Source organism: Balaenoptera borealis (genome assembly GCF_965194805.1).
Source record: "Balaenoptera borealis genome assembly, chromosome: 17".
Taxonomy (NCBI): Eukaryota; Metazoa; Chordata; class Mammalia; order Artiodactyla; family Balaenopteridae; genus Balaenoptera; species Balaenoptera borealis.
This window is the reverse complement of record NC_138876.1, coordinates 5,202,276-5,217,822: the sequence shown is the minus strand read 5'-3', so window position 1 is coordinate 5,217,822 and position 15,547 is coordinate 5,202,276.

Sequence of the window (15,547 nt, the reverse complement as noted above, 5' to 3'; positions counted from 1 at the left end):
ACGTGTGCACAGAAGAAAGGACAGGCAAGGACGAAGCAAGAAGGTGGCCATCTGCAAGCCAGGAAGAGACTTCACATCAAAAGCCGAATTCTCTAGCACCTTGATTTTGGACTTCCAGCCTCCAGAATTATGAGAAAATAAACTTTCTGCTGTTTAAGTCCCCCGTCTGTGGTATTTTGTCGTGGCGGCCCTAGCAGACTAGTGCGGTATCTGCACACTTTCCCTACAAAGAACCCGTTTCTCACTTCCTCATTAATACTAACTCACTGTCCTCTGTGAAGCATGTTTTCACACCTTGAGGACTCAGCCCAGGAAGACCTGCTGGTTGTGTGTGTGGCCTCCTATGTGTCCCAACAACGCCTGGAATGACATCTTCATAGTCACCACGATGGACAGTAGTCTATAAATTATCTGCTTTCAAATACATCTCCCCGTGTCAATGGTGACCTCTCAAAGGCCTGGACGAGTGTTTGTTCATTTTTAAATTCCCAATGTGAAAAGTGCTGCTTGACACATTACAGCACTCAATCAGATCTGCATAAATAAATAGGTTTACTGTATTTCATTGAATCTGCACAATGAAAAATATTGGGTGGATGAAGTAAAGACCGTATTGTCTTAAGAAGCTTATTTGTAGAAGAGATTAGATATTGCTGGCTCAACACTACAGGAAAATAAAAAACCACACAGAAATTTGAAGGCAGGGCCCTCCATGAACTCCAACGTCTTGTATCTTTCTGCATCCCTCACTGTGAGCTGTTTTCAATAAGATTTCCGAAACTCATTCCTACTGTGCTGCAAATGATTCATAACCACTGGGTGAAGCTGGTGCCTCAGTAGCAACTGAGAGGTTGATGACATAACAAATTGCAATAAGTCACAGAAGCCCTAAATCTGTGTTTTTGTTTTCTGCCTGTGAAGTGGTGAAAATAACCTCCCCTCTGCAGAGCTCACGAGTGTGTTGTATGAACACCTGACATAAGAATGGGGAGTGGTTTTATTTTCTGAAATATGTCAGACAACCATAAAATGTAAAAACGTAACATGGGGAGGGAGTTAGCTTAGATAGTCTCTAGGTTATCTTGGAAAATTCCAAGATCCAGTACTCGTCTATAAAAATAATTTGTTGATACACCCAGAATGTTTGATATGTTTTTTCCTTAAGAAAGGAGAAATAACTGTAAGCATTGCTCTAAGTTCAACCTTAAAATCATTGTTATTATTAAACCCTCAGAGGTTTCCACTGCCCCACCACAGTGTCCATGGTCCAGCGAACACTTCATCCAAAACTACATCTCCCAAAACACTTGTCACCCATCACTTAGTTTACAACCCCTGCAATACTCAAGCTCTTGGAGATTCACAGGGCACACCATGCTATCCTGTGACAAATTTATACACCCACTCTCACTTCTTTGTGATATTCTCCCACAGGTGGTTTTATTAAGAACCTATACGTCCTTTATATCTCATCTCACATATCATTACTCAGGGCAATCAAAGAATGTTCTCCCTCTGTAAATTATACATATTACCATCATAACAATTATAGCTTTATATTAATCTCTTTTCCTGCCACTACCTGTTTATCTAAAGTAGTGTTTCTCTTCCTTTGAACTATTTAGCTTTGGGGCTTGACAATTCTTTGCTGTGCTGGGCTGTCCTGTGCATTGTAGGGTGTTTAGCAGCATTCCTGGTCTTTACCCGCTGAATTCTAGTAGCACCCCTAGTTGTGACAACTAAAGACGTATCCAGATTTTGCTGATGTCCCTTGTGGGAGCAAAACCACTCTGATCGAGAGCCACTGATCTAGAACCTTCTAAGAACAGGCATAAACACTTGAACACGACCTTGCAGAAGACAGTGTAGGATAAACAATGGCCCACAAAAGATGTCCACATTCTAATGTTCGGAACCTATGGATGCTACTTGACACGGCGAAAGCGACTTGTAGATGTGTTGAGGATATTAAGATGGGGAGATTATCCTGGTGGGCCTGATGCATTCGAGGATCCTTATAAGAGGGTGGCATGGAGGTCAAGGGTAGAAAGAGAAGATGAGGGAAGGAGCCAGTAGCCAAAGCACCCAGGTGGCCCTGGAAATTAGAAAAGGCAAGGAGATGAATAATCCCTGAGAGCCTCCCAAAGGAATTGTGACCTGCTGAAACTGTGATTTTATTCCAGTGAAGTTGATTTCAGACTTCTGATCTCCTGAAGAGCTAAGATGCATTTGTAATCATAAAATCTTAGTGTGGTTGCCCAGTTAATGTCACACACCCTTAGTCTTTGAGCTCTCAGGAGAGCAGGCTCCTTGACTGTCTTCACTTACCCTTAGACCCTTAGCTTCTAACAGAGCATGTGAACAGGGGTAGGTGCTGAATGCATATTTGCCGAATGAATAAACTACCATCAAGGAACATGGTACCTTACATTTTGTTGTGTTCAAAAATACAGAGCAGGGACTTCCTTGGTGGTCCAGTGGTTAAGCTCTGCACTTCTACTGCAGGGGGTGCAGGTTCGATCCCCGGTCGGGGAGCTAAGATCCCACACGTTGCGTGGCCAAAAAAAAAAAAGAAAAGAAAAGAAAGAAAATTTCTTGAACTGAATAAAAAGGAAAATACAACATATCAACTTAAAAATATTATATGGGGAAAGTAACAAATTTTTAAAAAGCAAAACAAAAGCAAAAATATAGAGCCGAACACATCATAAACTCCCAGGAATCAAAAATTTTGTTTAATTCTTTTAAAATGTTTTTAGGTCAAATTCTTATCCCATGGGCTTTCACAGGTAGGATATTATAATGTTAAAACATGGGGATTCTGGAGCCAAACAGGCATGGGTTTGAAACATTAATCACTAACTGGGATATTTTGTCATATCACTAAATCTCTCTTGGCCTCAATTTTTACGTCTATAGAAAAAGGACAAAAATACTTGGGGGCGTGCATCTTCTTGCCAGAAAGTAAGTGCTAAAAAAATTAGCACTCACACTGATGTATATGCTAATTCCTGTGAAAGGGACACAGAAACTGAATGAAAAAACTCCCAACGGTTAGAAATCTAACAATTTCAGCACCACAAGAAAAGTACTATTAACTCAAGAGTATAAAACCAATATGCCTGAGTCCATACTGATATAAATAAATGATTCAATAAATAAATGAACAGAGGAGAAGAGACAAATCTCCCAGGCAGAAGAAGTTCAAATAATGTATGCAGATACATTACTCTCAGGAGGTAGAGCATAACCCCTGACTCCTAAAATGTGGGCTGTGCACAGTGACCTCTTCCCAAAGAGTACAGTATGAAAGAGGAAGAAAAGAGTGACTTCATAGTGGAGAAACCTGATGAAAAATACCTCAGCCAAGGGATCAAGGTCAACGTCAACAGTGACGACCATGGTGAGAAAATGTACCATTAACTTAATATGATGAAAATGACGTTTTGCCTCCGTGGTCTTCCTCCCCCAAACCCATAACTAATTATGAGAAAAGCCTCAGACTAATCCCAATTAAGGGACAATCTACAAAGTAGTTGACCAGTAGTCCTCAAAACTGTCAAGGTCAGCAAAAAAGGAAAGTCTGAGAAATAGTTATAGTCAAGAGGAGCCTAAGACATGGTGGCTAAATGTAATTTAATATCCTGGATGGGATCCTGAAGCAGAAAATGGACATTAGGTAAAAACTAAAGAAATCTGAAAAAAAAAAAAAAAAAAGAAAATGATGAACTTTGGATAATAATAATGTTCCCATATATTTTTATGAATTGCAACAGATGTACCATTCTAATGTAAGATGTTAGTAATAGAGGGAACTGTGTGCAGAATATATAAGAGCTTTTTGTATGCTCCACAATTATTGGTAAATCTAAAATTGTTCTGAAATAAAAAGTTTTTTTAAAAAGAGGTCTGGCAGATAAAGTTTCAGAGTGCCAGTTAAAAAAAATAAGGACTAAACAAAAGACTTCATTTATAACACTTGACATATAGGAAATGCCCAATAAATATAATGGTGTAAGTTGGTCATGACAGAGCGAGCACTTACCACTTGGGTGGACTGATTCCCAGAATTGTGAGCCCCTGGAATATAAGAATGGTGAGCTCTTTCTCTCTGTGATCCTCAAAGCCCCAAGGACTGTTTTTCCTTAATTAGATTATTATCAAGTATATTTCCTATTTCTGTTGTCTTTAAAATAAGTGGCCCTATATATACACCAAGTGTTTTCTTTAAAACTTTGATGATGCTTTACCACCTGTCAGAGCCCAATTCATATGTGAATCTCCTCATCACATCCATATAAACAGGAATGATTCATGTGTTATCCCAACTCTCACTTCTGTTTTTCACTTTGTACTTATTGCTGTTATAAGATTCTTGAGTATTTATGCATTTTCTAAACCAAAACTCAGATAATATTTGAACATAGCTTATAAAAGATGAAGGAAAAAATTGATATGTGATTGGAGAAAATAATCAAACAGCTGAAATCAACAGCTGTACAACCAATATGGCAAATGCATCTATCAAAGCATGCCATTAGTTTAAACTCTGTCACTGCAAGTCCCAAAGAAACATGCAAAACATAATACATGCTAGTTCTCCACAGATGGATCATAAAAGCTTTTAGGTGACACTGCCTGGGTTGTCTAAGAATGACTTGTCTAATCAAAAGAGACATCTTCTATTAGAATTAATGACTCAGCACGTGGATTAGAGGTTCTATTTAAATTCTCTCCCCTCTTCTTATCCATTCAAGAGATATCTTTAATTTTAGGGCTGAAAATTTATGAATTGAATCTCTGGTTCATAGGTAAGCATTCTACAGTGTTAACGAGTAATATCTTTCTGTGCTGTAATACATTTATTTAAAATCGCAAAACAGTCTACCACAAGATGTTTACTGCCTATGGAATCAAAGAATTTCAAAGCTGGTGAATGAAGTGAATTCACTCAAGTGGTTGTTTTAGAGTCAGATTATTAAGCAAATCTCTTCCTTTCCTTGTACTGTGACGTTGATTCTAGAAACCTCTGGTCTTTCTAAATTCTTTGGAGGAAGTGCTATGAATAAGTCATTTGAGATATTCAATATTTGTGTTATAATATAGTAAATTCATAGTAATATGAGCTTAAAGATCGAATGAACTCCAAGCCCTGACAAATACATGCCAAGAATGACCCCGCCCTAGACACTCTTCCAAGACAGATGGTGCTGTTACAAATGACAGGGAGGACACCTAGAGCCCATTTAAGTTCTGTCAGGGGCAGGCATCATGTTAGATACTCATATAAAGTATCTCCTTAGACCCTCACAGCGGTTGGGAGTGGTAGGTTTCATTGTTGCCACTTTACAGATGAAGAAACACAATCAGCAATATTAAGTCGCCTAACCAAATCACACAGCCCATAAGAGGAGGGATCAAGGTTTTCTGGGGAAGGACGACCCCAAAACATTTGCTCTCATGTTGACAATACCTCTTGAATCTATGTAAGTTCCATATTTATATGTGTTGCACATAGGCAGATGCTTCTTTAGGAGACAATGAAGCAATTCAAAGAGTTTACCATTTAAGGGTCAGGTTTACTCCACAGATTTGCATGAACAAATTGAATAAATTTGCCTGTTAACAAATAGTGTCATATAATGAAATTTTGAGAATACCAGGGAACTCATTTAGTGCAACTGACTCAGTTTACAAATGGGGAAATCAAGACTGAAAGAGGACAAGTTGTCTGTGCATTATTATCTCTACACAATTTTTGGTGGAGTTGAAAAAGGGCAGGAAAGGTTACATTTGTGTTACTTCATGGTTTTATTAGTTTGATAGGGATGCCATACAAAGTACCACAGACTGGTTGGCTGGAACAAGAGAAATTTATTTTCTCACAGCTCTGGAGGCTAGAGGTCTGAGATCAAGGTGTTTTGCTCCTTCTGAGGGTTGTGAGGGAAGGATCTGTTCCAGGCCTCTCTCCTTAGTTTGTAGATGGCCACCTGCCCCCGTGTCTTCACACTGCCTTATCTCTGTGTCTGCGTCCCAGTTTCCCTAAAGACCTCATCTTAATTTAATGACTTCTGTCAAGACCCTGTCTCCAGATACAGTCATTTTGTGAGGTACTGGCGTTAGGACCTCAGCGTATGAATTTTGGAGGCAGGATGTGGGCGCGGACAGGCACACAGTTCAGCCTTAGCAGTGGTTTTTATCCCCACAGAGTTGGATGGGCAGAACTTTGAACTTCGAGGCTTTCGATTTCTTCAGAAAACTAAAACATGATCCACAACTCAACAGAAATATTGAAGAACAAAACCCTCTGCTTTTTAGTAAAACAAGAGGATGAGTTGTGCCAGGCACCACATATGACAAATCATAGAGAATTTGAAAAATACAAGCTTTGGCCATGAAACTTCACAGAAAATTTAAGTTCCATCTTTCTCAGGGCTCCTTTCTTAAGTACACCTCCACCTCCTTTTCTTCTTCTCAGTGTCTCAGACAGTATACTTTTTCCCACTTTATTTTATTTTATTTTGTAGTTAATTAATTTATTAATTTTTGGCTGCGTTGGGTCTCCGTTGCTGCACGCGGGCTTTCTCTAGTTGCGGCGAGCGGGGGCTACTCTTCGTTGCGGTGCGCGGGCTTCTCACTGCGGTGGCTTCTCTTGTTGCCAAGCACGGGCTCTAGGCGCACGGGCTCAGTAGTTGTGGCTCGCGGGCTCTAGAGTGCAGGCTCAGTAGTTGTGGCGCACGGGCTTAGTTGCTCCGCGGCATGTGGGATCTTCCCGGACCAGGGCTCGAACCCATGTCTGCTGCACTGGCAGGCAGATTCTTAACTACTAAGCCATCAGGGAAGTCCCCCCACTTTATTTTAGAGTCAATTCAAATTCCTCATGATATTAAGAACTCCTTATGATATCAGAACTTTGGCTCCCCATGTTGGGCTGGGTATACTATGAAAATGGTTCATGCAATTAAAATTGCCCTTCAAGGGTAACTTTTAAAACAATGGAGTATTGGGATGTGGAAAGAGATTCCTAGTTCTCTAAACAATTGTGTTCTTTCTTTCACATTTGGACAAATAAAAAAATATCACGGACAGACAATTATTTTTTAGCCACATATATGTCACAATTCATGATAATGGCTCTGAGAGTGAGATTTTAAATGCCCACGTGTAGATGAGCACACAGAGCCTGAGATGGATGTGCGATATATTCGGTCACACGTTTAGTAAGAGGAACATTTTGAAGGACATAAAATGTCCGTCTGACTAACTTCAAAGCCAGGTTCAAGTTTTACACCATTGCTTGTAGAATCTAGATTATCAGCTGAGATTTGCAAAGCCATTGACCTGTGAGTAACATTTCTTCCTTCTCTGTCTCCTAGCCTTCAAAGCCCTCCCTGAAATTGTTGGATGTGCTCAAGGATGACAACCCCATGGTTCCCCCTCCTGTCCTCCAGGATCATGTGTTTACTTCCGCTATCTCTGTCCCTGACCACAGACACAGAGGACCAAACCCAGCCCTCCACTGGGTTTCTCCCAAAAAAACACAGCACAGACTTCCTGTCTATTGTGGAATGTGGTGAAAATTGGCAGGGCCCATCATGAACCATAAAACAAATAATCCGACAAACGCACAAGAAAGGAAACAGGATAACAAAGGCACAATTTATATTAACTTTAAGATATTCTTGAATTCTTAAATCCTTTCTGACCACCATTCCCCTAGTAGTTCCTCCACCCAGGATCTTTGATTTGGCTCAGAGACAACCAGTGCTAGTTTATTCTCCCTCCATCTCTTTTTTTCTGCTCACCCATCCCTGCTTTTCTCTTGTACCCTCCCCTCTTGGAAGAATAAGCCTATTTCTTACTGTGTCTCCCATAGAGAAATTATCTCCTTTTCCTAAACCCTTGGTAGGAGGTTGGGGTGAGGATCTTACGAGCAAGAAAACATGAGGCTCAGCAATGCTGTGAAGGGGTTTATCAAGATGGCAGGACTTCCTGGGGAGGGAGGGGTGGTTACGTGGTTGAGATAATGATGACGTTTTCCCTTAAAGGAAAAGTAGGAATTGACCCAGTGAGGCTCGGGGGAGGGGAGGAAGTTGGGGGAAGACAGGGCATTTTAGGCACAAGAGACCATCTTCCAGAGAAAGTAAAACTTTTCCCTAAGGCATCTTTTGCTAAGTTAGTGCTGAATCTCTAGGAAAACAAGTTGAAGAAAAAAAAAAACACAAACAAAACAAAAAATGTTCTTACTCCCATAAAAATTCAGGGACACCTATGACCAAAATAGTTTTTTATGAAAAATCTGGGCGCACCTTCTTTTCCGTCACTGTGCCCGAGTACCTGTGTATTGGGGGGGTGTGGAGCCCGAGGGCATTTCCTCTTTCTTCCCCCATCAGCCAGCGCACTATGACTTCTGCCCCAGCATGCATGGTGCATCCTTTCTCTAAACAAGCTCTCTTTGTAGCATGGACACTTGAGAATGTGTTGCCAGGCGCTTATTTTTCTGGGACCTGTGAAAACCAGCGGAATTGTCTCGTACTCAACAATTTAGTGTGAAAGACATGGGTGCTATTATCTCTAAGGCCTCTGAAAGATTATAATTAAGGGTGACGGCGTTGAAAGAGAATTTCAGATTTTCTCTAGCAGCAAGGCTATAAGTTGCGGACAGTACAGCATTCTGGACAATTGAACCTCCACGTAGGCACTCAGTCGTAACTGGCATTGATTTAACAGTCCACAGCTCGCCCCCTGCATCATAAATTGATTGGAAATGACAAGGGACTAAGATGAACACCTTTTAGGGACAGCATTCTCCCTAAATAAATACCAAAAAAGATAAATGGTCAATTTTATTGCACTTTGTACCTCCCTCTGTCCCATGAAAATCCCATCAGGTGGTGGTAAACTAGAAAATCTTTCTCAAAGCAAAGCCAGGTAACCCAGGACAATCCAGATAGGATCCATCTCTGGTTGAGTGCCGTCCTGGAAGATCCTGTTTAAACCATGGGGAATTCTTCTCTTTAAACCTTTGCAGTTTAACAAGGGCTTATGTCTGTAGCACTCATTTGCTTTGAAAGTTTAGAAAAATGGTTTGGGTACAAGATTTGGGTTCAGAAAGCCTGAATTCTAATCCATTTGTTACTTCTATGAGTGTCTGTCCCTGGCTAAGTTACTTACTTGATTCCTTGATGCCTCAATTGTCTCACATTTAAAAAGAAAGCAATGATGCGGATTGACCTCACAAGGAAAAGAAAATTAAATGACTTGCCTAATGTGAAGCGTTGAGGACAGCATCTCTGGGCTATAAATGTTAGCTATTCAAATCAGCTGTATAATCAAGGAGGCTGAGGGGAGAAGGGCCTGTGATTGATCTCTCATGTTTAAGGAAAGTGACATTGCTTATTTAATTTTGAATATTACATAAGTCACATAGTCAAAACTCAAAATATATAAAATGTATATAAGGGAAAATCTCACTGTTACTTCTTCTGGCTTTTCTCTTGACCCTCAGGAAGTGTGTGAGATGATGAATGGGTACCGATGTTTTATGTCACCAGGGTTTGGTGTCATTTATTACATGACAATAGATAACTAATACACAACACCAGAGTTTTACACCCAGGTAAGCTGTCCTTAAACTACCGAAGTTACAGACAGAAACATGAAGCGTACAAGAAACCAGAGAATATTGTTCCCATAAACTTAAGGTGCTTTTTATGCTGATTGGTCTCCCTCTTTTATTAAGTTTTACTATTTTTATTTTTAATGTCTTATATATCCGTTTTTATGCTGTCCATGTTTCTTTCCTAATATCACCAAATGAACGAGTTCAATTGGCCAAGAATCCAGCTCAAACTCTAGCTGTGACTCTGATTTGAAAAGCCACCCTTTGGATGCCCGTGGCAGTAACAAAACAGAGAGCAAACTCTCAAGGGCTGTTCCCAGCCTGATCTTCAAAGCAACTTTACCTTATGACAGAGCCTGCCCTCAGCCTCATCCCCAGTCACTGCGGTGCACAAGCCCCTCAGTCCTCAACAGTACTTGGCAACAAGCACTAACCACATGGTTGTTACACATGCTGGGGACGTGGCCCAGGTTTCGGCTCATCTTACAGCAGCCACCTAGTGGACTTTGCTCCACAGAAGTGCTCCATGTTCTCTCCATGGTTTTTTTTCCTTCTTTAAACTCTTCCAGTTTTATGGGATGTAACTGACAAATAAAATTGAAAGTGTACAACGGTGTGAAGATTTGACATACATAACATTGTGAAATGTTCACCATCATTAAGTTAGCACATCCCTCACCTCACATAGTTACGTGTGTGTGTGTGTGCACATGTGGGGAGGGACCATGTGCTCCAACACTCCTGGAGACCTGGGGAAATTCAGGATCCCTGACATCCTTGTACAGAGTAACCTTCAGTAATTCAGTAAGTCCTTCCTGAGGAATGATCACAACCTGGGGCCTGCTGTCACGACCATCATGTAGTAACTCCTTTACTTCTCACAGCAACCCTTTGGGGTAGGGCAAAGCCATAACCACTTTCGATGGCACGCACGTTGGGGCAGTCCCAGGACTGACAGCAGGTTGCCCGCTTGCAGATCTGGACCAGGCCTCACTCTGTTTCTGTCACCAGCACTGCTGAATCCATCTGGCTGCTCCTGCCACAGAGATGGTGCTCTACACATGCATGTTGAATGGGGGAAACAAACACTTTCTTAATGCCTTTGCTCCATTGAGGGGAAATGAATACCGTTAAGGACACTGTTACACACGACAAAGGCTATCAGGGAAACACAGGCCCCATTATCCAGAGTTCATTGTGCATCTGATGAGTTGAGTCTCCTCCATATGATCAACCATCTTTGGCAGATGTAACCTCCTCTCGGAAGTGCTCTCCCTTGATGACCACACCATGAACACGACCATTTAAGTATGACTTTCCAAAACCTACAGAAGTTCAATGTTGCTATGCTCATATGATCACATTTTTTAAAGTTAATTAGTTAATTTATTTTTGGCTGCATTGGGTCTTCATTGCTGCACGCGGGCTTTCTCTAGTTGCGGCGAGCGGGGGCTACTCTTTGTTGTGGTGCGTGGGCTTCTCATCGCGGTGGCTCCACTTGTTGGGGAGCACAGGCTCTAGGCACGCGGGCTTCAGTAGTTGTGGCACACAGGCTCAGTAGTTGTGGCTCACGGGCTCAGTAGTTGTGGCTCATGGACTCTAGAGAGCAGGCTCAGTAGTTGTGGCGCACAGGCTTAGCTGCTCCTCGGCATGTGGGATCTTCCCGGACCAGGGCTCGATTCTGTGTCCCCTGCGTTGGCAGGCAGGTTCTTAACCACTGTACTGCCAGTGAAGTCCCAATGATCACATTTTTAAACAACATTTTGACTATACCTTACCTTGAGGGTTTTAAGCATTTGACCTTCCAGTGTCTAAGTGTTAAGAGATTTTGACAGTGATTTATTTCTTAGAAGATCATAGTTTTGAAATCTGCCCCTGCCTCTACTAACTGTGATCTTGAGCAGTTTGCTTAATTGATCTGTGTCTGTGTTCCGTGTCTGATGTGAATGTAGTGCTACTTGCCCTATACACCATATGTCTTATGTCGGGCTTCCCTCCAAAAAAGGTACAGAGTTACGCGTGTAACTACAAGTGGTTTATTTGGGAGGTAATCTTGGGATATACCAATGGGAGAGCAGACAAGGAAGTGAGCGAGGCAGGGGAGGGTACGTTAATGAACAGGTGACCTCTGGGGTAGCTGGGGACTTGTGGAAGTTGCATGTGACCCCTTCAGTATTGTCCCACCAGACGGGTGAAGACAGTATTGGGTTATTTATCTGGCAAATCCCAGCTGTCGTTGATTGAGGGCTGCTCTGAGAGATGTTAACAGCCCAGAACTTCTGGCCCTTCTTCCTCTCCACGCACAAGCAACCAAAACCAGGAATGACAGCTGGAGAGAAAGCCCTTGGACAGAGAGGGACTGGCTCCTGGAATGGAAAGCTGTAGGCAGACACAAGATCTAGGAGGATGGTGATACGGCTGGGGCACCCCGTGGAGCTGTTGTGGAACTCAGATGAGAAACTTGATGTGAACTCAGTGTGTGGATGCCAGGTCGGCATCAAAGGAATCTATGTGCATTATTCTTATTAGTACTAGTGATAACAGAAGTGATTTTCATAAGCAATCAAGAATGAGCCACTGGCAAAAACAAATGAAATAATTCTTTCATGTACCTTCAAGTAGAATAAGCCTTCCCACAATTGTAACTTATTAATGCAGGAGTCACTGCAATGCAAGGGCTTCCTTTTCAGCCTTTGTTGACTGTGTGTTCTGGAATGCGGCCACTCAAGTCCAAGAGTGTTTGCTGAGGCACTTGGTCATCTTTCCCTGTCGGTATTTTGTGCCCAGGACTTAGTAGGAAGAATGGGTTGTTTACTGAATGAATGAACACCTTCACACTGCACCTCACTCTCTTCTAATACTCTGCAAATCCCTGTTCTTTATTCATTTAAGCGATGGAACTGTCATTTCTTAAAATATATCTGCCTCTTCCTTTCCAAGAACTGGCACCTACAACCAAACTGATTTATGCAGAAGCATACTTTTGTATATTCTGTGAATAATGGTGTAGGCAATTATTAAGCTTTGGGTTTTTCAACCCTTGGGAATGATTGATTTTTACGACTGTTTCCATCTGAGTTAGTTTTAGTCTGCTCCATAATGTAAACAGACTGAGAGCCCAGGGCATATTAATCCACGTGGCCCATCATTCCCCAGGGCTGTGTAATTCCATCAGTTCGAAGACAAAAATAAGCTCATGTTTTCCCTACTAAATCACTTAACAGATATCACAAAGAAGGGAAGATGGGGTTAAGTGGTATTTATTATCGGGCAGATATAGTCAGGTGCACTCATGGGTGACTGTGATTTGCAGTGATGACAAGCATAATGAAGGAGCGGTTCACTGCCCCTCAGTAGAGATTTGTGCAGAGTTGAGACGGTCCTGGTGATCTCCACGGGCGGGCAGCACACTTTTGAGTAAAGGGCTCCAGGGAGAGAGGGAGCCTCTGGAAACTTAGCTCAGAAATAGAAAGTACTATCTTAGCAAACTGGTTCTAAAAATACACCTGGTCATCTTAGGGAAAAATAAAGTTACCAGTAAGATACTGTACTGTGAAGAGACTAATGGTTGCATTTTTTTACCTCTTTGCTGTGCATGCTATTCATTACCTTATATTATGCTCCTGAAAAATGAAATTCTATTTAAAATGTAATTATAAGTCTTCCTTGGTTCTTTTACAATTTTGAGCTTATCGCTGTTCATTTTAGCTATCCAGAAGGTACTGATTTTTGGCGTTTATTACTCCTGAGGCCTTTTGAATTTTGATTTCGACTTCTAATTCATGGGGACAAATATACTTAACATGCTTGATGGAATCTTATCTACCATGTTTCCTTAAAAGTATCTGAAAGCTATTGGAAAACTGGCTTATTCCTATATATGAAATTATATATTCTCACATGTTCAATACATATCAGGTATCCCTTTTGAACACTTTGGTACACTTAAAAATACATAGACATACCCTCCTTAGACTACCATGCCTAAGGATAATAAAGATATTGTTAGGACATAGCTTACTCCATTCTCGTCCAACTGAATCTCCTCCAACCAAAGCAAAACTCCCCATGAAACTCCTGTGTATACTCTTTTTGATGTGTTTTGGGTTCTCTAGGTTGTCATTGATCATTTTCAGGGCCCTCCCTAGGAGGAGTTAAACTTTTCTTCTTTCTAAATGCAGTGCTTTATGCGCCAATTTCTATCATTAGATGGTGATGTGCTTGTTCTTGCTGATCACTGAGTTGTATTCTCCTAACCCATTCTCTTAGGAGAAAAAATAAGACCATTTATTGAGCACCAACTGGATGTCAAAAGTTGGCTTTATTCTTGAGTAAAAGGCAGTTATGTCGACCTCCAGAGAATGCACCTGGCAGATTTCCAGGGGACATGATTGATGGAGGGTCCCTGCTGCTGTGCTTGGAAACCAGTCACTGTGTTTGCTCTCAGGCCACACTTCCCATGACTGCACCCCACCTGTGATGCGTGGAGTGTGCATGGTAAGGCAGACTCCTTTCTGGGAGACTTGGGAACCCTTTGTCAGCCGACCTTGGCTCAAGTGCGTGATGGCTTTGCTAACCCTTCTCTAGATGACATGGACGTCTAGGATGCTTCTACCCAACCCTCTCTCTTCCTTCTTCACTGGGAGTCAGGCTTCTGTCACCATCTGGGAGTCTCCTGGTCCCTCTAGCTGTCTCCCTACTTCCTTACACAGTATTTCCCCTAATAAGATCTAGATACATATAGCCCTGCCGTGGTGTTTGCTTTATGGGTGCCCTGGACTAACATAGCAGCCAAAAAGACACTTGACGCTTCTACTCCTCTGGAGCTTTAGTGGGAAGGGAGGAAAGAAAGTAGGATAAAAAGGAAAGAAAGATGGAGGAAGGGAAGGAAATGATTTAAGGCACTAATATATAAATCATATTTTGGAGGAAGGGGTTACTATTTTACTAAAGCTGGAAAAGGTCCTCTGAGGAGGTGTCTGATTTCAATAATGAGAAGGAGAGGTCCATGCCAATATAAAAAAAATTATCATGAGAAAAAATAAAAACAAGTTCAACAATCTTTAGGTAGGAAGTTTTATGCTATCTGAGATACAAGATGAAGGCTGGTGATATTTAAGGAAAGTATAGGAAGGTTTACGCCATCTGAGATACAAGATGAAGGCTGGTGATGTTTAAGGAAAGTATAGAAAGGGCTGAGGTAGAGGATTAGGCAGAAGCTAGATTATGGAGGATTTTTTAAGTCATTTTAGGCAAGTGCTATCATGTGCTCTATCATCTTGAAAAGTCCCTCAGGCCACCTGTGCAGAAGACAAGCATGGAGTAGAGAGAGGAGTCTGGAGGCTGTTGTATTCTCACAGCTAAGACATGAATGTGCTGGGGGCTTAGTTTTTAGTAGCAGAAATTGTGTCAACTGATGAGAGTTGGAATATATTTTGGAGACTTACGATTAATTGAATATGAGGAAACTGCATGCTTGATGGTGACATTTATTGAGATGAGAAAAGCTGTAGGAAGTAGATTATATGCAGAGAATAGAATCAGTGTTTTAATTTAACATATTAAGTTTGAGGTTCTTAATATAATATTGTAAGTCAACATACCTCAATTAAAAAATTTTTGATGTTCTTGTTATTAATCCAAGCAGAGGTTTGGAGAAGACATTTGGGTATATGCCTCTGGATCTCAAGGGAGAATTCTGAGACGGGATACAGATTTGAATCTTAAAACTATTTATAGTATTTTAAACCAAGGAAATGTATAGAATCACCTAGAGAGACAATGTAGTAAAAAGTGAAAAAAAAAAAAAAAGTGGATAGCACAGCACAGAGATATCCCAGTATTTAGGTCTTTTGGGAAAGAAGAAGATCCAGGATAAGATACCAAGGAATTGCCAAGAGGTTGGAACAAAACCAGGCAAGTATA